Raw genomic sequence first — 26005 nt, 5'->3', positions numbered from 1 at the left:
GTGTGGTGCTCATGGGTTCTGTTACAACCTTCTATGAAGCTTTTGAGGCCAGGATTGGCATTACAGTTTAGCGTTTTATATATGTATAATACACATGAGAGAATGTGCAGTGCCTTAATGTCTAACATATTCAGATTTGAGTAGGGGTACCGAGTGATGTCTGGGGCCAGAGTTGGATGATAACTCGGGAGCGCTGATCTGGTCGCTGGATGTGGTCTTCTCTGCTGGCGTTCGAGGTGTAAACATCTGGACTGTGTGGCTCGGCGCCTCTCCCCTTCTGCCTTCTACTCTCCCTTACCTATTTATATGTCTAGTGTCTAAGTTAAGTATAGAATGTTATTTGTGCCTACTCTGGTATTGTAAGATTGGTGTAGACCTGGGGTAGCATTTGCCAGTGTTTTGGGTACCCCCTAGTGTTGTGTTGTGTTAGGGTATCACGTGGTCTCACTACCCTAAGCTGCTTCAAGCTTCAGGTTCTTCACTAGTAGTACTTTACCCTAGCTTGTTCTCAGTGCAAAACCTTGTATCCTGCCTATGTGGACCAAGGCTTTTAATGTAAGAGAGTGTGGTAAAGTAATTATTATTATTGTTATTGGTGTGAATGTATAAGGGGGTTGTTATAGGGTTAATAAATAAGTAAGTTAGTTAAAGGAGTATCCATTCTTCCTGTGTAGGAGATCTATGATCAACTTCTAGACTGACATTATCTTGGAGCCAATTAATATTCACTGTGGATATTTTTATTTGGGGGCCGGGCCTTACTGATCTCCCATATTCGTGATTCGTGTCCGGACCACGGTCGTGTGCGGTCGCAAGGTTGGCGTCCACTGCTTGGTGGGAGGTGGAGTATTGCCCCACACTCTTCGTTTTTGCACGTTGTGATACAGGATATTGTGAATTTGTTCTCCATTGTTGACAGCGTCGAAGAAATGGCTGAGGCGGTATGCCTAAGTGTTAGTGAGGAGGACAGACAAGATGATAACAGACCGTTTGAAGTACATAAGAACATAACATAAGAACAAAGGCAACTGCAGAAGGCCTATTGGCCCATACGAGGCAGCTCCTATTTATAACCACCCAATCCCACTCATATACATGTCCAACCCATGCTTGAAACAATCGAGGGACCCCACCTCCACAATGTTACGCGGCAATTGGTTCCACAAATCAGCAACCTTGTTACTGAACCAGTATTTACCCAAGTCTTTCCTAAATCTAAACTTATCCAATTTATACCCATTGTTTCGTGTTCTGTCTTGTGTTGATACTTTTAATACCCTATTAATATCCCCTTTGTTATGTCCATTCACCCACTTGTAAACCTCTATCATGTCACCCCTAACTCTTCGACTTTCCAGTGAATGCAACTTAAGCTTTGTTAATCTTTCTTCATATGAAAGATTTCTAATTTGGGGAATTAACTTAGTCATCCTACGCTGGACACGTTCAAGTGAATTTATATCCAATCTATAATATGGCGACCTAAACTGAACTGCATAATCTAAATGGGGCCTAACTAGAGCAAGATATAGCTTGAGAACCACACCAGGTGTCTTGTTACTAACGCTGCGATTAATAAATCCAAGTGTCCGATTTGCCTTATTACGAACATTTATGCATTGATCCTTTTGTTTTAAATTCTTACTAATCATAACTCCCAGATCCCTTTCGCAATCCGACTTCGCAATCTCAACACCATCTAGCTCGTATCTTGTAACTCTATCATCATTACCTAACCTCAGAACTTTACATTTATCAGCATTAAACTGCATCTGCCAATCCTTTGACCATTTCAAAACCCTATCTAGATCAACTTGAAGTGATAGTGAGTCCTCCTCCGAATTAATTTCCCTACCGATTTTCGTATCATCGGCAAATTTGCAAATGTTGCTACTCAAACCTGAATCTAAATCATTTATATATATTATAAACAACAGAGGTCCCAGGACAGAGCCTTGAGGCACTCCACTTACAACATTTTCCCACTCTGACTTGACTCCATTTATACTAACTCTCTGTTTCCTTTGGTATAGCCATGCCCTAATCCAGCTTAATATAGCACCCCCAATACCATGAGACTCTATCTTTTTAATCAGTCTTTCATGTGGCACTGTATCAAAAGCTTTGCTAAAGTCAAGGTACACAACATCACAATCCTTACCACTATCAACTGCCTCAACTATGCTAGAATAAAAAGATAACAAATTTGTTAAACATGAACAGCCATTTATAAAACCATGTTGCGACTCAATTATTAATTTATGTTTTTCAAGATGAAGACGAATTTTATTTGCTATTATAGATTCGAGTAACTTTCCTACAATAGACGTTAGGCTAATTGGTCGATAGTAAGACGCAAGTGATCTATCTCCTTTCTTAAAAACTGGGATCACATTAGCAACTTTCCCAAACTCTGGCACTCTGCCTGACTCTATTGATTTATTAAATATGGTTGACAGTGGGTCACAAAGCTCCTCTTTGCATTCTTTAAGCACCCTGGCAAACACTTCATCCGGCCCTGGGGATTTGTTTGGTTTGAGTTTTGCTATTTGTTTAGGAACATCCTCCCTGGTAACTGCTAAACTCGTCAACCTGTCCTCGTCCCCACCCACATAGACTTGTTCGGCTGAAGGCATATTGTTAAGTTCCTCTTTAGTAAATACAGATACAAAATATTTATTAAAAATACTACTCATCTCTTCATCACTATCTGTTATTTGACCTGTCTCAGTTTTTAATGGACCTATCCTTTCCCTAGACTTAGTACGATATAACTGAAAAAACCCTTTAGGATTTGTCTTTGCCTGCCCTGCTATGCGAACTTCATAGTTTCTTTTTGCTTTCCTTATCTCTTTTTTAACATTTCTAACCAGTTGTACGAATTCCTGTTCTAAAGTGACCTCCATATTTTTAATCCTTTTGTACCAAGCTCTCTTTTTACCTATAAGGTTCTTCAAATTCTTTGTTATCCACTTTGGGTCATTAGTATTCGATCTATTCAATTTGTATGGTATACTACGTTCCTGTGCTTTGTTTAGAATATTCTTAAATAAGTTATATATTGAATACACATCGAAATCCCCATTTACGTCACATATCGCTGGGTTTATGTCTCGCTCCAAGACTGGCCCACACCCCATACCCAACACTTTCCAATCAATTTGACCCAAAAAATTTCTTAGGCTATTAAAATCAGCTTTTCGAAAATCTGGCACTTTAACAGAATTTCCTCCTACAGGTCTATTCCATTCTATGCTAAATCTGATTTCTTTGTGATCACTGTTCCCTAGCTCACTCCCTATTTCGATGTCATTAATTTGTGTTTCCCTGTTAGTTAACACTAAATCTAAAATATTATTTTCTCGTGTTGGTTCCTTAATGTGTTGCGTAAGAAAGCAATCGTCAATTAATTCTAGAAAATCTTCTGCTTCACTATTCCCTGTTTTGTTCAACCAGTTAATTCCACTAAAATTAAAGTCACCCATGACATAAATACTGTTAGCTCTAGATGCCCTAGATATTTCATCCCATAGATGATTTGCTTCCATTCTGTCTAAATTTGGTGGCTTATATATAACTCCTATTATAATATTATTTGCTTTTTCGTTTAATTCTATCCAAATAGTTTCTGTGTGTGGCTCAGTTTTGATTCCCTCTTTGAGACTACATTTCAAATTGTCCCTAACATATATGGCTACTCCACCTCCTCGTCTAACATATCTATCTGTGTGAAATAGTTTAAATCCATTTATTTGATATTCAGCTAATAGTTCTCTATTTTCTACATTCATCCACGTTTCGGTAAGTGCAATAATATCTATTTTTTCTGTGCAGACAAGAGCATTTAATTCGTTAATTTTATTTCTTAGACTTCTACTGTTAGTGTAATATACCCTAAGTGAATTGTTATTTTGAGGCCCTTCTCTTTCCCTGATCATTTTGCCAATTCCTTTCTCCCACAAACACATACTTTTATTACCTTCTTCCTCCAAATCAATTCCCATACCTCTATCTACTAACAGTTTAAACCCAAACAAACACCTCTAACCACTTCTTCCAACGAGTTCGCAACAGCAACAACCCCAGCTCTCGATAGATGCACCCCATCACGAACATACATTTCATTTCTTCCATAGAAGTGTTCCCAGTTGTCTATGAAAGATATTGCATTTGATTTGCAATATCTTTCCAGCCGGCAATTGACACCAATTGCCCTCGACATCCATTCATTTCCCACTCCCTTTCTTGGAAGAATGCCACATATGATCGGGATTCCTCCCTTGCTCCTAACTAATTCAATGGCTGTCCTGAATCTCTGTATTAGTTCCTCACTCCTAACTCGTCCAACATCATTACCCCCTGCACTAATGCAAATAATGGGTTTGTTTCCATTTCCCGTCATAATATCATTCATGTTTACAACAATATCACCAATTCCAGCTCCCGGATAGCAAACCCTTAATCTATTCCCCCTATCTCTGGCACTAAACGTTCTGTCTAAATACCTCACCTGGGAATCTCCCACAACCAAAATTCACTTCGATTCTCCCTTTTCCTTTCGAGCAGTTTTAGGGACCTGCGCTTCAATGCTCCTCGTTGCTTTGTCTTTGCCTCCTCGTTGAACAACAGGTTCACCACAGCACTCGTCCTCTAATACGTCAAATGCGTTAAAAGTCCTTAGGTGTAGGCTATTAGTTGTCGGTTTTGCCAAGGTCTTCTTAAGACCCCTGTCTTTCACAACTTGCCAAGACGAGGTCTTCTTAATACTGGTCCCGTCAGTCCTTCTTAATGAGGTCCCGTCAACACTGGCCTCCTCCTTCGTTTCCTCCCGAAGTCTCAGCTGTCGTACCTCTCCCGCAAGGAATCCATCTCTGCTCTCAGAGCTCCAATCAGACTCACCAAATCCTTCACTAATCCTTCCATTATTGCAATAATAATGTTACTAGAATCGGAGCTCCAGCTAACACAACCTCTCGTAGTAGTAGTGAAGTAGTAGTGAACAGAAAGAAACGGAGAAATAATAACAGACAGCGAGACAGTGAGAGTGACGATGAAATTACAAAGAGACCAAAGAATGAGACCCTACTCAGCAAGACTCAAGACAAGCAATTTAATAGAAGGAAGAGGCTGTTGTTCCCTACAACATGCCAATTGAATTTCCACCAAAAGCTAGAGTGGACGGTACGTCTAGCTAAAGAATGTTTAGAATACGAACCACTCTTCAAGGAGGGTCTTCACCGGCCCTACATAACAGTTGGGACTGAACAGGCCGTGGAACGCCTCACGACGGTTGGTTTTGAAAATGTAGTGATGGTTCCTCCAGAAGAAGGTATGTTGCACACAAAGATCATAGTTTTCAAGTTTCCAACTTATTTAGATCCTGACTGTCTTCTTCTTAACAATGATAATGTTGTCTGGGCAAAGAGGAACAGTGTTCGTGGTGACAAACAAAGCCAGGTTGTTGCCTTGGTAAAGGGTGAGGCGCCGGAGAAAATTTTTGTGCAAGGACTAGGCTATAGGAACGTTGCAAAATACGTTGAGGAACCCACACTGTGCATGAAGTGTTCACGTTGGGGACATATGGCATGGAAATGCCAGTTTGACCCCAGGTGTCGGTATTGTGGGAAGAAACACGACTCGCGAGAGTGTAGAGTCAAGATTAAAAGAAGTGAAAAAATCGTCCCATTTTGTTGCAACTGTCGAGGCAGCCACAATGCTGGTTCCTCTCTATGCCCCATGAAGCCTCATCTGAAAGAGACTAGAACGGGTCCTACAAGCAGGATAGATGTATCCTCGCAGCAAGGAAAGATTGTGCAAGAGGAACATGGAGGAAACAGCTGGAAGCCAACGACAGCCCATATGATCAATGTGTGGGAGAAAGGGACGGAGAAAATAAAGGCGAGCCTAGGGAAAGTACATCATGCAGTGGGAAAACCGAAACCTTGTGACGACAAGGTTCAGGACAATATGGTCACCTCTGAGGCTGGTAATCAAATTTTGGAGTATCTAAAAAAACTAGATAAGAGGATTGAGGCATTGGAAAAATTGGCTATGGAAGGTAGACGGGGTGAAGATGGTGGTGAAACAGGACGTGTAATTGAAAGTGAAACAGGACGTGAAATGGAAAGTGAAACGTGTGTAGAAGAAAGTAATGATGTGCATGACGTAACGATGATAGAGGATAGTCAGGAGAATACACTTTCTAGTAGTGTTAGCGGTGTTCAACCTCCTGTTGTGACAAATGTTGAAAGAACGGTTAAAGTAAAACGGGTTACAGAAATAACAAAGAAAATAGATATGAATAATATTACCTTCGATGTTAGTAGTAGTTGTGAAAGTGAGGAGAAAGAAAAAATGTTACGGTGTTAGAAGGAAGTTTCTAAGGTACTCTCGTATCTCATGGAATGTGACGGACAGGGCAAAGGTAGTTTTATTATTAATCATGGATGAAAGTAAATTGAGAATATTATCTTGGAACGTTAATGGATTAAAAACTAGAGCGGTGGATGTACACTATTATACTCTTAGAGAGGATATTGACATAGTAGCACTCCAGGAAACTGGGGATAGGGATGGTATCATTCTGAGGCTAAATGGCTATTGAGGTTTTCATTTATATGCTGATGGAGGAACTAGGGGGGTCTCGTGTTGTGTCAAAAGTACCATACCTGCCGAGATAACTGGAATCCTTCAGAGATATAGAGGTATTGAAAGTATTAGCTTGCGGATACAATTAAAGGACCGAGAGTTAAATTTCATTAATCTATACATCTCTGATAGCTCCCTTGATTTAAGATACTTGCCAGATTCCTTCTTTTCTGAAGATACACTTGTGGTAGGGAATTTTAATGCCAGACATCCAGCTTTAGGATTAAGGGGTAAAGCAAATAGGAATGGTTGCAGATGGTACCAGTTTTTGCAGGAACATGAAGATGTTCAACTGCTGGGCGAGCCCTCTCCTACTCATTTGAGGGGAGGGAGATTAGATTATGCTTATTTAATAAATGCTGAGGGCATAGAGGGGAATTGTCTTACTGTGGATGAAATGCTAAGTGATCATTTTGCATTACAAATACAGCTTAAACTAAATAAAAAGCATGCCTGCCTTCAGAGGAAAAGGTTAAAGTTTAATGAGGGAGAATTAAGGGGTCTTGTTGGCCATATTAAGTCTTGGTATGATACTTATAAGCCGGTTTCGGCAGAAACATTTTATGAAGATTTAATTAAGGAGGTAGATGTATTTAATGCAACATTGAACAGGAAAACATCTAGTATAAAAAAGCATCCCCCCAGAAAAGAAAATTATACACATGACAAGATGCTTAAGGGGTGGACATTGACAATGAGGAGAGCTCACAGGGATTGGAATAGGAATGGTAGGACTGAGGAAGGGAAGAATGCTTTACTGGCAGTTGCTAGGCTGTGGGGAGAAGAGAAAGGAAATTAGGAGCAAGTATTGGCAGGAGTTTGCAGAGAAAGTTGGAGGTTACAGAAACTTGAAGGAAATCTGGCAAGACGTAAATAAAATAAGGGGTAAAAAGCATAATTTTGTTGCACATCCTGACCCTCAAAAAAGAAAAGAATAGGGCGTCTGCCTACGGCGGTGCATCTTCCAGGCTGCACGCTTTCAGCGGACAGCCCGAGCACAGTCCGCATTCCACCAGGGAACGCACTTCCGCGGACCCCGAGAGGAAGAGCGAGGAATAGAGCGGAGAGCAGCGTTGAAGACAGTGTCATGAAAAAGGAGGAGAGCGCGAGAGAGAGGCAGAAGGGAGAGGTCAGAGAGAGCAGCACTGAGGGGTAAATAGGGTCCAGTCTGCCTTAGCAAACTGCCACCTAGGGAAAGAGAGAAAGAAAGGGAATGACGACAATTGAAGTCACCCAGCAGGAGCACAGGCTCCGGCAAGGAATCTAGGAGGTGTTTCAAATCAGGAAGAGAGAGCGGGACACTCGGGGGGAGATAAATGGAACAAACTGTGTATCATTTCCCCACAAAGATACGAGCAGCAGAACAATGGAGAGGCGAAGGAAAAAGTAAAGGAACAAAGGGAACATCAGCACGAATCAAGAGAGCAGAAGAATTAGAAGCCCCAGCAATGGCTGGGGGGGGGGGAGAGAAAGGAATAGCCACGAAAACGACCAGGACGAGCACCAAGCATCGGCTTCTGGAGACAGACACAAAGGGGCGAAAACCGCGAAATCAGAAGGTGGAGTTCGAGGAAATTGGCGTAATAACCTCGAACGTTCCATTGAAGAATGGACAACGACGAGAAGAGAAAGGACAAAACCAAGGCGAAAGAGCAACAGAGCACGTTAAAGAATATCAGGGTCGGGATCAGGGTCAGCAAAGTCAGGGTTAGGGGGCATGGGTAAACTGAGCAAAGACAGAGGGAAGGAAACGGGAGAACAGATCAGAGGTGGGCGGGCGGGGTTCGGAGGAGGAGACAACGGAGAGGAGCAGTCAAGGACAGCAGCAGGAAGAGGGGGAGTAGAAAGAGGGGAGCGCACCCCAGCAAGAGCAGCAACCGAAAGGGAAGCAGGGGCCAAAGAAACCTCCATAGCAGGAACAGGGGGCGCAATCACTGAAACGGGAGGGGAAGGAGCAACAGAACCAGACGTAGGAGCTGAGGAAGAAAGCGAAGCCTTCTTACCCGCTGGGGAAGAGGAAGGAGAGGTGCCAGGCTTACGCTTCTGACTTAAAGAGACCGGTGTCCCAGCAACTACGTACCGGGCAACGGATTCCAGTGTCTCAACAGGAGAAGCCGAACGAGAGCACACACGACGGCCGCTAGGAGAGCGATGGACATCCGCCCGCACCGACAGGCGGTGGGGAGAGCCGATAGATGGAGGAAGAGGATGGGAAGGAGGATCGGAGGGGGACGAGGAAGAAGACACAGGAGACACGACAGACCGGGTAGAAGGAAGGGGAACCCCAGACAGAGGACCAGGAGGAGGATCCTTCGGGAGAGAACCCAAAGGAACAGAGGAGGGGGCAGTGGGCGCATCAGGGTCCAAGGCCCGGAAACGGTTGTGAGTCTGAGGAAGGCGGGAAGGACGAGGAGTGGAAGAGCGCAACACGCGAGCATAAGAGATATTAGCATAAGGCGGGAGCTGGCGAACCTGGCGTCTCGCCTCAGGAAAAAATAAACGCTCCCGGTGCTTCAAGTTGAGGACGGCTGCCTCAAGCTTGTAATGGACACACGCACGGGAGAAGGTAGGATGGGCCTCACCGCAGTTGAGGCAACGAGCCTGGGGAGAAGTGCACTCCGACTTAGAGTGACCTTCGCCACCACACAAAGGACAGAGAGAGACAGTCCCGGAGCAGCGGAGGGCACCATGCCCAAACCTCCAGCACTTGTTGCAGAGCCGAGGAGAAGGAATGTACTCCTGGACAGAGCACCTGGCACCAGCAAGAATGACAGAGGGTGGAAGGGTCCTACCATCAAAGGTAATCTTCACAACCCGGAGGGGTTGACGGCGACTACCACGAGGGGGACGAGTAAACGTGTCCACCTGGAGAATAGAATGGCCCTGGGCAGCAAGGATATGTCGAATATCGTCGTGGCAGTCGCGCAGGTCCCGAACACCGGTCGCAACATGGGGCGGGAGCAAAATAGTGCCAACACTGGCATTCAACTGAGCGTTCTTCGAGACCCGAACAGGGGTCTCGCCAAGGCAGGATAAGGCAGCCAAGCGGGAAGCAGCATCCTGAGAAGGAGCAGCAACGACACGTGTACCGATACGAGTGGGGTTGAAAGTAACGGAGGCATCCACGGAATCAACGAGATGTCGATGGAGGGAGAAATCGTCAGGAGGCGCAGAATCAAGAGGGAGGAGATCAAAATATTTGGCCCACGAAGCGGGACCAAACAAGGCTTGATAGGTAGCAGAACTGGAAGGAATCGAGCGAGGGCGGCCGTGACGAGGACGGCGGTGAGAACCCCCAGAGAGAGAGGGGTTAAAAGACGCAGTAGTTACAACTAGAGAAGGAGCCGCGCCAGGGGACGAGGTAGTCACCACTGGGGGCCTGGGGCTCGACCCAACCACAGAGGAGGGAGGGGAGCCAGGGGAAGGAGTCAGAGAGGCCAAAGGAGGAGCAAGGTCGGGGCCCAATGCAGCGGAGGCTACAGAGCCCGGTCTTCCAATACGGACCGACTCGGGGGCTTGGTCGCCCACCCCACGAGCCTGAGAAGGTACACCAGAAGCAGCCAAAACAGGGGTTATCATCATTATGAAAAGAAGAATTCATTCACGAATGTGCCCCCACACCCACCATGGAGCCACAATTAGAGGCAGGATACCCAACAAGAAGCTATCGCCGATCTTGCCGGGGCCTCCTAGGGGTGCGTCGTGAGTATACGCCCCACAAACGCCACCTTAAGAAACCGACAGTCCGTCGAGATCGGGTTCAGTGACGAAAGGGGGATTGACAATAAAAGGTTCCCCTCGCTCTCGACGTCGGGTACTACAGTTCTACGGGTGCAAGAGTATGCCGCCTCAAGCACCCGGGCGTCAAAATAGAAGAAGTCCAAGGGAAGAACCAGAACGAGCAAAAGGTCGGCAGGAAACGGCAAGCAGATAGGAGAAGAGGGGGGAGAAAAACGAAACAGAAGGAAAAGGAAAAGATGCCCAGCAGAATTGGAGAGGACGGCAGCAGGAGCACAAGGCTAGAAAAGGACAGAGGACTGTACCAAGGAGCATCACACTCCGGCAGCCGTCCACTAAGCCCCCACACGGCGACAACGAGCTGAGCAGGGAGGGGGACACAGACACTAAGATACTATATATATATTTGGTCGAATATACAGAAGTACACAGGTGATACTTTGGTGTGAGTGGAGCGCACTGAGCGTCGGTACAGTATCTCGCAAGTGTCTGCTCTAGACCACACTTGAAAGTAGACTAGTTAATGTTTGCTATTCTGCTGCTTATATGCTCGGGCAACACCTCACCGTGTTGCCCGAGCAACGCCTCACTTCATTCATCTCCAAAGGTTGACAGGAATATTAACAATGCATTTGGAGCGAGTATATTATTGGGATAATCTACTCGCTACAACACCTATAATTAAATTTTCTTCTAAATTATTGCAAGTTTTGCGGGAAATGCTTTATGTAATAATGGCTTCAAGAGTTTGTGTAACTCCTGTCCCCACAATTGTATATTACTCATATGTCTTGTACATACATTATTTTGAATACAAATTTAAATATTTTAGGAGCTTAACCTAACTTAATCTAACCTTGTCCAAGGTGCTGTCTCTGCCTTACCATTTACCTAATGTTCTCTCATTCATATAAGTTCCTAAGTAATCAGTCAAGTCTCCATGCACTTATGCAAGCATCTACCTCAGTATCATTGTAAAATTTTACTCTTAAATCTAATCTTACCCCATTCTTTTTAAATTTTAAATTTAATTGTACTGATTTATTTCATTAATTGAAATTAACTCATTTGGTTTTCTTAATTCAGTTCGTACTAATTATAGGTTAAAAATTAAGCTAAATAAAATTAATTATCTTTAAGATTATTTTACTTTCATTTGTCATTTTTTTTTGTTATATATTCATCTTGAGAGTCTCTACTGGTTGTTTGTTTTTCTCCACCAAACTTGTGTATCCTCCATGGCTATCTAGTGTTCTTTATTCTACTTCTAATTGTTTCAATTTTTTTTGTATACTTGCATTTATTGTTGTGTTTTGCTATAATAATTCTCTAAATATAGCAGACTTAGTATTTATGTAAGCATCTACCTCAGTGTCTTAGTAAAATTTTGCTCATAAATATAATCTTACCCTGTTATTTTTTTTAATTGTTAAATTTAATTGTAATTTGAATTATACTTCATTTATTGTAATTAATTATTGAGCTCATTTTGTTTTCTTAAGTTCATACTAATTATAGGTTCACAACTAAGCTATATTAAATAATTTATTTTTAGGATTATTTTTACATTACAATTATTATTTGTCTCATTATTTTTTGCTATATATTATTCTTGTCAGTCTACTGTTTTTTTCTTCTCTCTTAACCTAACTACTGTATCCTTCCTGGCTACCTACGGGGATCTTACTCTATTTCAAATTGCTTCTATTTTTTGTGTACCTACATTTATTGTTGTGTTTTTTTATAGTTACTTTCTATTTACAGCAGATCTAGTATTTAACTGTTCCTGTAATTGCTTATCTTATTGTATCGTGACATTAATGCATCTATATGCTTACTGATATTGATCCTAATCGAAATCTTCTGTCTCATACCCACACAAATCAGCACATTGATCATCATTATTGCAGGTATTACACGGAAAAATCTTGCCAAAAACAAACTCCTAAATAGCACCTGCTTATCAGTTTACAACCAAAATGTTAGGTCACTTGGTAAACATTTTGATGATATAAATGCACTACTCACAGCACTAGGTACTAAATTATCATTCATCATTTTAACAGAAACTTGGCTAAGTGAAGACTATACCCAACTCTACAACTTAGCTGGTTATAGAGCCATTCATAACTGCAGGCCTAATAAAAAAAGGAGGTGGCACAGCAATATATTACAAAGATACCTTCATCTGCAATAGTGTCATTAGTGATAGAGACGACTATTGTGAATATACCTTTGCCAAGTTCTCCAGTAAATCCCTTAAATCCTCCCTGACTATCGGTGCCATCTTTAGATTTCCTAATACCAACATAGCTTCATTCTCAGACAACGTAAGGAATCGTATCATAAATAACAATCTCAACAAAAATCACATCATTCTAGGAGGTGATTTCAATATTGACCTGGGTTTTCAAAATAACCATCAAGTTGACTATTTCCGTAACAGCATGCACTCCTGTATGCTAATTCCCACAATCACCAAGCCCACCCGAGTCACTTAAACATCTGCCACTACCTTGGATCACTTATGGACTAATATAACAGCTCCCCTTACATCTGGGGTAATCTATGATACAACAACTGACCACTATCCTACCTTCCTCATAGCAAACATGGACACAATACTGCCAGAAAGCAAGAAACTCTCATTCAGGCTACACAGTGAATCAGCTTTAGGCAATCTCTCTAATGCACTTCACAATATTAACTGGGAATCTTAATTTAATAATACACAGGGTATAAACTCATTAACTAACCTCTTTCTCTCCAAAACTCCAAGCCTCTACAACACTCACTGTCCCCTCCTTACAAAACAAGTAACTGACAAAAGAAACAACAATCCGTGGCTCACAAGTGGCATAATCAATTCAATCAACAAAAAACATGAATATGAAAAGAAATTTAGGAGTGGCCTAGTTACAAAGGAAGTAGTTAAAAAGTACTCATCAGTGCTTACGAGTATCATAAGAAAAGCTAAACTTTCATATTATGAGACTAGATTCAAAGAAGCAAAAGGCAACATGAAAAGCACATGGAATACCATCTCTAATATCCTAGGAACAAAACAACACTCCCACAACCAGATAACACTCTCTAAGGATGGCTTTACACCGTCAACTTATTTAGAAATGGCAAATGAATTTAATAGCTTCTTTTCATCGGTTGGTGCTAACCTTGCCAGTAAAATCCCACGGACTCAGACACATATCTCTCAGGCAGCTATCCAAACTCTCTTCTTCTTTCACCAGTTAGCCCCACAGATGTTGTGTCCATCATACACACTAAAAACCGAAGCTGGGAACATCAGTGAAATCCCATCCATTGTATACAAGAGCTCCTCCCATGCCCTTGCGCCACCTATAGCTCTGCTGTTCAACAAATCCCTTGAGTGTCATACCTTCCCTGATATCCTTAAAAAAGCAAGAGTAACGCCAGTTCATAAAATCCGGAAGACATAAACAATTATAGACCAATATCAAACCTACCCATACTATCAAAAATATTTGAAAAAATTATCTACAAACAACTCTACTCCTATCTCGTAAAATTCGACTTTCTTAGCCCCTGTCAGTTTGGCTTCCGCTCCCAAAAGAGTACCAACGATGCACTTATTAGTCTCCTTGATATAATTTACTCAGCCCTTGACAAAAATGAGTTTCCGATTGGACTCTTCATTGACCTGAGAAAGGCCTTTGATACTGTTAATCAGAATTACCTCTTGCGTAAATTCCATCATTATGGAATCCGAGGTCAAGCACTGGACTAAGTCCAATCCTATCTTAGGGATAGATACCAATGTGTAGCCATCAATAGTACAACCTCTCCCACTCTACCAATAACCGTTGGAGTGCCACAGGGCAGCATCTTCGGACCTCTCCTATTTCTTATATACATCAATGATCTGCCTAATGTCTCTAACATTCTGAAACCTATTTTGTTTGCTGATGATACTACCCTCATCTACTCTAACCCCAACCCACATACACTAAATAATGTTGTTAATAATGAACTAAAAAAAGTCCACTTATGGATATCAACCAACAAACTAACACTTAACATAAAAAAGACCTACTACATCTTATTTGGAAACAAATCTACAAATGCAATTCAGCTTCAGATAGATAATGTAAACATTAGCAATAAAAATGATGGAAAGTTTCTTGGCCTATTCCTAGACAACAGACTCAACTTCAGCACCCACTTACAACACTAATCGCTAAACAATTACGAATCGTTAAACGATTCTTCGCGGCAGGGAATCGTATTCCAGGGACCTGCCCGAAACGCTACGCGTACTAGTGGCTGTACAAGAATGTAACAACTCTTGTATATATCTAAAAAAAACAAAAAAAAAACACATAACTAACAGATACTGCATTTCTGCACTTGCTCGGTGCACTTACTGGTGTAGTGGGAATACCGGTAGCACTTGAAGCACTGGCGGAGCTACGTGTATCGTTCCTTGGTCATGTGAGTAGGTGGAATCGTAATTCCGGCGCACTTCAGGCCATGTTCTTTGGCCTGGGTCGCTGCGATGACCATGGTGAAGGTCACTTTCAGTACTTACCTAGTTGTGCTTGCGGGGGTTGAGCTCTGGCTCTTTGGTCCAGCCTCTCAACTGTCAATCAACTAATGTACAGGCTCCTGTGCCTACTGGGCTCTATCATATCTACACTTGAAGCTGTGTATTGAGTCAGCCTCCACCACATCACTTCCTAATGCATTCCATTTGTCTACTACTCTGACACTGAAAAAATTATTTCTAACGTCTCTATGGCTCATTTGGGCACTCACTTTCTACCTGTGTCCCCTAATGCGTGTGCCCCTTGTGGTAAATAGCCTGTCTTTATCTAGCCTATCAGTTCCTCTGAGAATCTTGTATGTGGTGATCTTGCCCCCTCTAACTCTTCTGTCTCCCAGTGACGTGAAGTTTAATTCCCGTAGTTTCTCCTCGTAGCTCATACCCCTCAGTTCGGGTACTAGTCTGGTGGCAAACCTTTGAACCTTTTCCAGTTCAGTCTTATGCTTGACTAGATATGGACTCCATGCTGGAGCCGCATACTCCTGGATTGGTCTGACATATTGTAACACGGGGAGGGGGGGGGGGGGTATTCCTTCTGTACTTTGTATCTTCGTTTTCTCTACCCCTCTCTGTACCCGTATTCTGACTTAAACTCTCTATCCAAGAGACCCCAAACTCTTACTTGAGCCGACCCCACGCCACGTGGTCTTAAGACGATTGACCGACTTAAGATTCTACAACCCACATGACGTGACATAGACTTCTAGCATAGACTCCACCAGACCAGTAACACTGAGCAATGACCGAGGTCTGGATCGATCATGCTAATCAATAACTTTGGGGCTTGATCCCCACTAGTATATATGGGAGGTTTGACTTTTTACGTTAAGTGTGTAATTAATTAACAATCAAAGGGAATAATGAATTCTGAATCGGTGTTAATCGGTGCTTCGCGGCCCAACGAAAACTTGGTCTCGTGGGGACCACGTGACAATGGAAACATGAAATGGAAATTAATAAAAAAGACAATTTAATAGCTAAATGGTTTATTAAAAAACTAAACAAAATCTAAATCAATGCACTCCCTATTGTGAACACTCCCTGACTTAGGCAATGAGTGTACCTATTCCCTATAACAACACTCTTAGCAAACTTTACCTTTTTGGCGACCAGCTAGATGTTAGTTCTAAGGTTTTGGGAAGAGGTGGAGTGGACACCTTTCCTGTGTTGCTCCGGATCCCACACTGTCCTTCCCACATGCTTCTCTACCCAGACGCCCAGATCTGTATCCTTCTGCCTCGTCTAAGTTACTTGCAAGGCTTAAGTTTAACAACTAACCTCTGTTGCACTGAATAATCCAGATTGGTTGAATTATTTTAACTGAAGTTAATTACACAAGCATCTTAGGGAAGAGCTGTTCCCAATTACAAAATGGCTATTTGACCTTTGAGAAATAGTGGACATGGAAACTCTGATGATCTGTGACCGCTGAGGTCATGCAAATTGTTCTGCACCGAGGTCTAGTCACGGCTCGTGACGTCACTGATGGTGACTTAACTCATTCTTCTAGCAATCAGGGTACTCTTGATACTATAACCAGGAATATTATACAATTTGAATGAAGACTAATTTCTCTAAATAAGTAAATTCTGTAAAATAATTCATTATACGAAACTGAACAAAGGCGGCAATTATTTTCACCGTCAATCCCCCCCAGGGGATGCTCCCGGGTCACCACGTGGGTCCAGCTTCCCATTCTCCCATGCGTAGATAAAACATTCTAGATCATTCCTACAACAGCTAGTTTGTTACAATATGTGGTATACAAAGTTCTGAAAGATTCCTTACATAGGTTTCTAAACGCCGTTCTTATGTTAGCCAACCTGGCATATGCCGCTGAAGTTATCCTCTTGATTCAAGCTTCATAGAAGGTTGTAACAGAACCCATGAGCACCACACCAGAAATAAATACAGTTTTGATATTCCTAGAGTACGACTTAATCAAACTAGAAATGCTCTACAAATCAAGGGACCCAGAATGTGGAATGACCTTCCCAACCATGTTAAAGACTGTACCTCTCTCAACCAGTTTAAGATAAAAACGAAGCTATACCTAATAAATTCCCTGTAACCTACTTTACCCCTCTATTGTCAACCAATGTCTGTTTTTTTAAAGAGCGCTGGTTGTCGACAGAATTGTATTTGTGCTGCTTTTTCAGCTATGTTTTCATTCCGTGTTTTCATTTTATTCTTTATGCTCAATTAGTATTAAGCTTTAGTCATTTAAGTTTTTCATGCCCGAAGCGCTTTGCGTAATAGTGGCTTTAGGCATTGTATGTACTAGCCCTATCTATAAATCCATCACTCTTTGTAAAATCTCTTGTATGTATGTACCTTACCTAAATAAACATTTGATTTGATTTGATATGAGCCTCAGGGGGACAGATCTGGTGTGATATCAACCCCCAGGTCTTTCTCTCTCTCTCTCAGACTCTTGAAGGATTTCCTCTCCCAAATGATACCTTGTATCTGGTCTCCTGCTCCCTACACCTATATTCATTACATTGCATTTACTTGGGCTAAACTCTAACAACCATTTGTTCACCCATTCCTGCAGCTTGTCCAGGTCATCTTGAAGCCTCAAACTGTCCTCCTCTGTCTTAATCCTTCTCATAATTTTGGCGTCGTCAGTAAACATTGAGTGGAATGAGTCTATGCCCTCTGGGAGATCATTTATTTATATCAGAAACAGGATAGGTCCGAGTACAGAGCCCTGTGGGACTCCACTGGTGACTTCACGCCAATCTGAGGTCTCGCTGTGAGGAGATGGTTCACCAGCTCACTTACAATAGTGCTCTTATGCCTGTGGAGGCCAGTACACTTGTTAAGTGTGCGGACTTAAGTTTGGTAACCAGCAACCGAAACATCTAGTGTTTGGGCTCATGTGAGAGCCCCAGTCACCAGCAGTCCAGAAATGTTACCCTGGCCGGGGTAGCACGTCTGTGGACAGTGCTAGAGCCGATAGCATCATCTCATTGTATGGCTATCTTGAGGTTATCTTGAGATGATTTCGGGGCTTTTTAGTGTCCCCGCGGCCCGGTCCTCGACCAGTCCTCCACCCCCAGGAAGCAGCCGGTGACAGCTGACTAACTCCCAGGTACCTATTTACTGCTAGGTAACAGGGGCATTCATGGTGAAAGAAACTTTGCCCATTTGTTTCTGCCTCGTGCGGGAATCGAACCCGCGCCACAGAATTACGAGTCCTGCGCGCTATCCACCAGGCTACGAGGCCCCATTTGATCGGCTTGATCGAGACTCAACTTTGCACGGGAACAGCTAGGCCCCAGGCGTGGGTGAGCTGTGGGTCTCCTGCGCTCGCTAGCCAGTCGTCGTCATGAAAACAGCCACCATCTTAGTAAACATCTTGAGCCACCATGTTGGTCGGCCATCTTGGAGTTGCCCTAGGGGCCTTGCTACACCGTAGCTGATTGGATGAGAGGGGTAGGCCGCTGTATGCTTTCCTCTCATTGGTTATTTCGAGGAGGACGCGGGAATCGCCGGTGTAAGCGTCATTCTGAACCCAGCTTCCACTTTGTCAAGACGCTCTCTGTACTCAATTCGGCCAAATTGAGTTTAGGGCGTCGTGGTGGCTTGACTACTCAACTGCTTCATCTCCTGCTTCATCTACGACTGGGGTCGTCACACAATCCCGCCGAAGTTGTCGCTCGAAAGGGGGAAAGACATTGTGAACAGTGAGTGGGTAGAGGAGATCTTGTGATCTGGGATTGTGGGGAAATGTGCATACGAGCAGTAACAGTCTGATGTTAGGCCATCAAAGACCACGGTGTCCCTCATGTTCTCATGGAAAGATCTGATGATGCTGAGGAGCCTGGGTGGGCATCCGATCTTGGGGGAGGATCTTGAACAGGCCATCCCTGCTGACGAGGTCGAAGGCCTTCGTCAGATCTATGAAGGCTACGAAGAGTGGCTGCTTCTGTTCCCTGCATTTCTCCTGCAGTTGTCTGAGGGAAAAGACCATGTCGATGGTGGACCTTCCTGACGGCAAATCCCACACCATGTTCTCTGGTCTCATCAGGTGGTTTTCCTTGCCAGAAGAAAGAGAAGGTCCTCTCTCTCACAGATCCTGATCCTGGGAGCCTGGTCTCTTGGAGAGCAACAATATCCATCTGCAGTTTGCTCAGCTCCCTATCGATGATTGCTGTTTTTCGGGCGTCATTGATTTCATGCAAGTCGTCAGAGAAACCTGGTGTCAGTGTACTGACGTTCCATGTGCCCAGCTTTAGGGCAGTTGGTATTTTCTTCTTAGGTTTGGTATTGCTTGGTGCAAAGTTGTCGGGCCGCTTGTCGGTTTTCACCCTAAACCCCACGCACCCAGTGAGGTCAACGGACCGTGGCGAGGCAACACCTTATTGGCTGGGGTTTGCCCAGCTTGAGGCGGGCGGTAGCTGCCCAGAGGGCCCCATAACCCCTCCCACCGTCGGAAGCAACCCCTGGCGTCACACTCTTTACCAATTGAGCAGAAGACTTAAAACCGGTAGACTGTCGCTTCTCGTGTTAGTTCGACGCTGTGAGGCGAAGCTGGAGTGCCCTCTCCAGGGCGCAAAGCCTGGGTAAGTAGATATGGAGGAGAGGCTGTTACCCATGCAGCAGGTCCCCCCTGTCCACGTTGCTGAAATTATCCAATAGAAAAGCAAATGCCAATACACATGGTTCCAGCAACGTCGCAGGAGCTGCAAGAACGAGGTCGACGTCAACAACGAACTGCCTTAGGGGCTCCAACTCCGGATTTTTCCTCGAGGTTGACTCCTGAAGCCTTTCCCAACAAAAAGGGTATGGCCGCAAGGCAGCGGAGGTTTAAAATCAGGGTTTTCCTTCCCTTAGATGGGCTGCCTTCCCAGGCTATCGAGTCCCATCTACCCGGAGCAGCTGGTTTTAAGGCGCCAGAGGCACGCCCTCGCCCCTTCTCCTGTCGGTAAAAGCAGTTCCGCCAGACTTAGACTAAGCCACCCGTGCAGGCCAGGAGTTGGACTTGGTTGTCAGAGGCTATTTGAGACGCATGCCGTATAGGAGCATTTTATACTGTTACTAATTTGGATATTGTTAATTCTTAGATTAATTTGATCTGAGGATTTATTACCAAACAAAATATAGAAGGTTTTGTCAACGTTAAAGATGAGTTTGTTAGCAGTTAGCCAAAGATGGACTTTATTTAGTTCAATATTCACTGAATCATTCAAAATAAGAGGGTTAGGACTGGAGAAAATGAAGAGTGTGTCATTAGCAAATAAGATTGGTTTGAGATGTTGAGAGGCATTTGGAACGTCATTAATGTAGATGAGAAAGAATGTGTGTATGCACATGAAAGAGAATGCAGACTAAGAAATATTTACTTAATATTATATAATTAATATCATATAATCAATACCATGTAACTAATTTTACTCACATTTTTCCTAATAATAAGTTTGTTACTCTAATCTTATATTTTCATTTATTACAATTTATGTGTTTTCTTCATCATGTGTCATCTAATTCTTGCATTTCTTTGATAAAGTGTTTATTCATGTCCTTTGTTTATTCTTGTTTCCTTGAATAAAGGAAATCTCCTTTCCCTTGTGATCCTTGTTTATTTTTAGTGTTGGCCTCATTAACTATAACTTATATTATATTTCTGTTAAGTTCCAAGAAAATGTTATGAGAAAAGACCAGTTTCTTTTCTAAATTACACCTTAGTATTTCCATTGTGTTATTAATGTAAATAAAGTACTGTACTGTTGCTAGAACTACTGAGTCATTAATGTAATTGTCTATGCCAGTCATTATTAAGTATCACCTTTTTATTGTATTCATTTAAGTTTTCTTAAAATTATTCATTTTTGTTATCTTACTTCTCTTTTAGCATTAAATGTTTACCCCGTCACACTGTAACGGTTCTATTGTTACGTAAAGTATGGTGACAAATAAACACAGACACTAAGATACTATATATATATTTGGTCGAATATACAGAAGTACACAGGTGATACTTTGGTGTGAGTTGAGCGCACTGAGCGTCGGTACAGTATCTCGCAAGTGTCTGCTCTAGACCACACTTGAAAGTAGACTAGTTAATGTTTGCTATTTTGCTGTTTATATGCTCGGGCAACACCTCGCCGTGTTGCCCGGGCAATGCCTCACCTCATTCATCTCCAAAGGTTGACAGGAATATTAACAATGCATTTGGAGCAAGTATATTATTGGGATAATCTACTCGCTACAGAACTCCCCCTCCCAGGGGATGAAAGGAAAAATACTTGATCAAGGAACTTAGCTGGTCGGTGAATTGTACGCCCTGCTCGCGTTACATAACCATCAAAGTTAACTTCCTCCTCTTCGCTGATGTCATCTAACTGGGGTTGTAGGGTGGGAGGTCGTACAGGATCGTCCGTTGTCGTAGGTGGCGGTGCTGCTGGTAACTGTGGTCGAAAAGTGAACTGCGTAGTCGGCGGATGTGTCTCTGGAGGGATGTCTGGGGCAGCGTCACAGTGAGCTGGTTTAAGGCGATCGATGGAGATGTTTACCCGCTGTCCTCGGCGTTCAATGGTGAAGAACTTCGGTGTTCGAGAAACCACTTTAAATGGTCCCCTTGTTATTTCCATGATAAATTTTGATATACTTTCTACATTTTGATATTTAGTCCAGTAATCTTATCATAATGGTTTGTTGTTCGCATTTGTACCAAATATTTTGTATCTTGCCAATATTTTTTAACTGAATGCCTATATAACGTGAGTATTTATAGTCTAAGGTATTTCATGGAAAGATTGAGTCAAATTAACATCTCTCAGTGAGACGTCGTCCCACTTGCCAGTAGACATGTTGGTGAGGTGGGGTGTTAGATGCTCCCTCCCTCCTCCCCTTACGCTCACCTTGCTTGTTGTTCTGTTTCTGGCCATCCATATGTAAAGCAAAACCTGGCTGTTGGCATTATATGAAGTCATATTGGTACCTTATATGACCAGTGATGATTGTGACAGTCTGGCACAGTTGGGCATGGGGACATATTGACTGGTGCTCGCTAATAGTAAAAAAGATTTAGATCTTTTATTATAGAGATTTGAATCTTTTATTTACGTTTTTAATGATACTTAAGCTATTGTAATATTTAACATATTTATAAATTAACAATATAATAGTCAACGTTTGTGAAATAAAATATTTTTTGTGCCTTTGGATAAGTTGTACACCTGAAGTGTAGATTACCAAATTTTTGCATTTAAATTAAACAATTTAGAAGGAATGTAATATATTTTATCGGTATATAGACATGTAACTCAGATATTCTGTACTGTCCTCAACATTAGACAATAGGTGGCGTATAACTGTCCTCAACACTGGACAATAGGTAGTGCTTAACTGTCGTCAACATTGGACAATAGGTGGCGTATAACTGTCCTCAACACTGGACAATAGGTGGCGTATAACTGTCCTCAACACTGGACAATAGGTGGCGCTTAACTGTCCTTAACACTGGACAATAGATCGCGCTTAATTGTCCTCAACACTGGACAATAGGTGGCCCATAACAGTTCTCATCACTGGACAATAGGTGGCACTTAACTGTCCTCAACATTGGGCAATAGATGGCGCTTAATAATTATCACTTTAGCGCTCCAGCAAACGGAAAAAAACTAGCACAAAGTGATCTCAGCGTTTCGGGCGATCGAGCGTCAACACTGAAAAGTGTATACTCTTTTCACTTTCCTGACCTTAATTTTCAATGTACATATTTCATTTTTGTACCAATGTGTTCGCAATAGAATGTTCTAGAAGAACACCAGTATAAAATGTCACCAAAGCATGAGTTAGACCACCACCAAATAAAGAACTACATCGATCACTAGCCGTGAGCTCCAAACAGCAACGAAATGTTTTTATTCTTTTCAGGTTTGTCAACTCCACACTTATCTTACAGCGTTAAATTTGGTATCACTAATATCGCAATAAAATTCCCTACACGGACATATGGAAATAAATGTAGAATCATGATCGCTACCCACCTGCAAGAGTGTGAGAAGTGGCCGAAGTGTTTCCCGTTACCGAACATCAGGGAAACCCCAATTCAAAAGTGTATATTCTTTTCACTGTCCTGACCTTAATTTTCAATGAACGTATTTTATTTTTGTACCAATGTGTTCGCAATAGAATGTTCTAGAAGAACACCCGTATAAAATGTCACAAGTATGCGTTAAACCGGCGCCAAATAAAAACACCTACGTCGATTACACTCGTCGTGTCAACAATACAATAGGCTTACCATGAAGACTACAATAGTCTTACCATGAACGGCATTATCAATACAATGCCGTTCTCCCAAACAGGCTATGTGCCTATTGGAGAAAACGAAAATACCATGGCAAATATGTTCATTTATTTATTTATTTATATACAAGAAGGTACATTGGGTTTGTGAGAATACATAGCATAGTACAGTATTTACAATCTTGTAAAGCCACTAGTACGCGCAGCGTTTCGGGCAGGTCCTTAATCTAACAGATAATCACCTTCACTCGCCTGGCGTTCCGCGAGCGCTATGTCATGGGTTCGTATCCTGGCCGGGGAGGATTTACTGGGCGCAATTCCTTAACTGTAGCCTCTGTTTAACGCAACAGTAAAATGTGTACTTGGATGAAAACACGATTCTTCGCGGCAGGGGATCGTATTCCAGGGACCATAGGATTAAGCACTTGCCCGAAACGCTATGTGTACTAGTGGCTGTACAAGAATGTAACAACTCTTGTATATATCTCAAAAAAAAAAAATATTTTAAGTAGGTAAATTCTATCAGAATTAAAAAATGATAACAAATACATTGCAAGGAAAAAAATGAGATGAGAGAGATTAGTAAGAATGTTAAAACACATTGGTATATTAAAGCTATGATTGATTACATTGACAGCTTGATTGGTAATTTAAACAAGATTAATAGACACCATACAGCAGATTGACAGTACATATAAGAAGACAGCAATGATCGCAATGATAAAGATGTTCAGATTGGGTACATAAAGATTGGGATATTGGGTAGCAATAGATACAGTGCAATTTTAAAGCAAAAGGTAAAAAACTATGAAGATGAAATTAAGTACTTTTTAGTATTGTTTTTGAATGACGCAAAAGTTGGACAGCTTTTCAATTCAATAGGGAATGAGTTCCATAGACTGGGTCCCTTTATTTGCATAGAGTGTTTGCACAGATTAAGTTTGACTCTGGGGATATCAAAGAGATATTTATTTCTGGTGTGGTGATACAACCCGTTCTCACATAAGACAGCACATATATGACTTAATGCTTAAAGTCAATATGTTGAATGTGATTTAGTACATATGTGACATATTCCCAGTTACTTTTTTTACCAAGGCCCAAACTCTTCCTCACGTACCAATTTACGTCTCACAGTACCCGTCCATCAACGTAGATAGCAGAATAGTCGTGATTGGTTCAATTATAATGAAGATTGTAGTTTTCATGTCCCACATGGGTTGTGAAATTTAACTTCTATTGTCCATGCTCTTATAATATTACAGATCAGCTATATCCTATTGAAGGCTCGTAGTTTTGTTTTGAGAAATATTAGTTGTTCTTAGTAAATTATAATAAGCACTATAAATTATTACATAGAATAACAGTGCTTCACCAATCAATATTTTATAAAATAGTTTGTGCTTTAAAAATCTTTAAAGAATGTTTTGTAGGAACGCTAACAGAAAACGATGTTACGTTGGAATGTTTATGGGGTAAACTACTGCAAACAGCATGGTATGGTGTCTACTATAGCAAATATTGGATGGGTATAGGGTCCAATACAATCTGTAAGGTGGGTAAGGGGTCCAATACCACCCGCAGGATAAGTATGGGGGTCACATCCACCCACAGGATGGGTATGGGGATCAACTGTATGAATTCCTGCTTCCTCATACCCTTAATCACTAGACCTACTAGAATCACTGATAGCACTGCCACGACTCTAGATCACATCTGGACAAACATAACCTCTCCGCTTACTTCAGGTATAATCACCGATAGCACTACAGACCATTACCCCACATTTCTCTTAACTAACATTAGCAAACCACCTCTTGAGTCAAGAGAGATACGTTTTAGACTGCACAATGAAACTGCTGCTGATAATGTCAACTGGGAGTCCGAGTTAGGTAACATAGAGGACATCAACCTAGCAGTGCAATCTTTTCTTCAAAAAACTCTTAGCTTTATAATACCCACTGTCCTATGCTTACAAAACAAGTCACAACCAAAAGGCTTAACAATCCCTGGCTTACAAAGGGAATACCTAAATCTATTAACAAAAAACATGACCTTGAGAAGAAGTATAGGTTAGGAATTGTCTCCAAAGAATTCTCAAAGAATTACTCATTATTGCTATCAAAGATAATTAGACGAGCCAAAACTAAATACTACGAAGATAAATTTACCCAAATAAAGAGCAACATTAAACAAACTTGGAGCACAATTTCACAAATATTGAGATCAAAGAAGTCTTTAAATAACAAACCGACTCTCCTGTCTAATAACGATGGTCAGCTTTCAGCCTCTGATTCTGCTATTGAGTTCAATAGGTTCTTCTCTTCCATTGGTTCATCCCTTGCAAATAATATTCCATCTTCCAGTACTGACATTAAGGACTATCTTACAGGTAACTATCCACAGTCTCTGTACCTAAAGCCTATTAATTCCACTGACGTCAATGAGATAATCCTTTCCCTTAAAACCAAGTCTGGTGCCCTTGAAGAGATACCAACTTTAATTTACAAAAAAGCCTCCAGATCTTTAGCCCCTGCTATTGCTTTGCTCTTCAACAAGTTACTTGAACTCCAAACCTTTCCAGATATTCTAAAAAAAGCGAGAGTACGCCTGTCCACAAATGTGGTGATCTCAAAGATGTTAACAACTACAGACCTATATCAATCCTGCCAAACTTGTCAAAAATTTTTGAAAAACTAATCTATAAGCAGCTTTACTCATATCTAGCCAAACTCAATATACTTAGCCCTTGCCAATATGGCTTCAGACCCAAAA

General features: G+C 42.0%; 1 protein-coding gene across 1 annotated transcript in view; it reads left to right on the top strand.

Annotated features, from left to right (window-relative positions):
* The window catches only part of LOC123750139 (alpha-2-macroglobulin-like), a 434012-nt gene that overhangs the window by 275574 nt on the left and 132433 nt on the right, over positions 1-26005 (top strand). The window lies entirely within an intron of this gene.

Source organism: Procambarus clarkii, chromosome 18 (assembly GCF_040958095.1).
Source record: "Procambarus clarkii isolate CNS0578487 chromosome 18, FALCON_Pclarkii_2.0, whole genome shotgun sequence".
NCBI lineage: Eukaryota > Metazoa > Arthropoda > Malacostraca > Decapoda > Cambaridae > Procambarus > Procambarus clarkii.
This window is presented reverse-complemented; position numbering and strand designations above follow the sequence as displayed.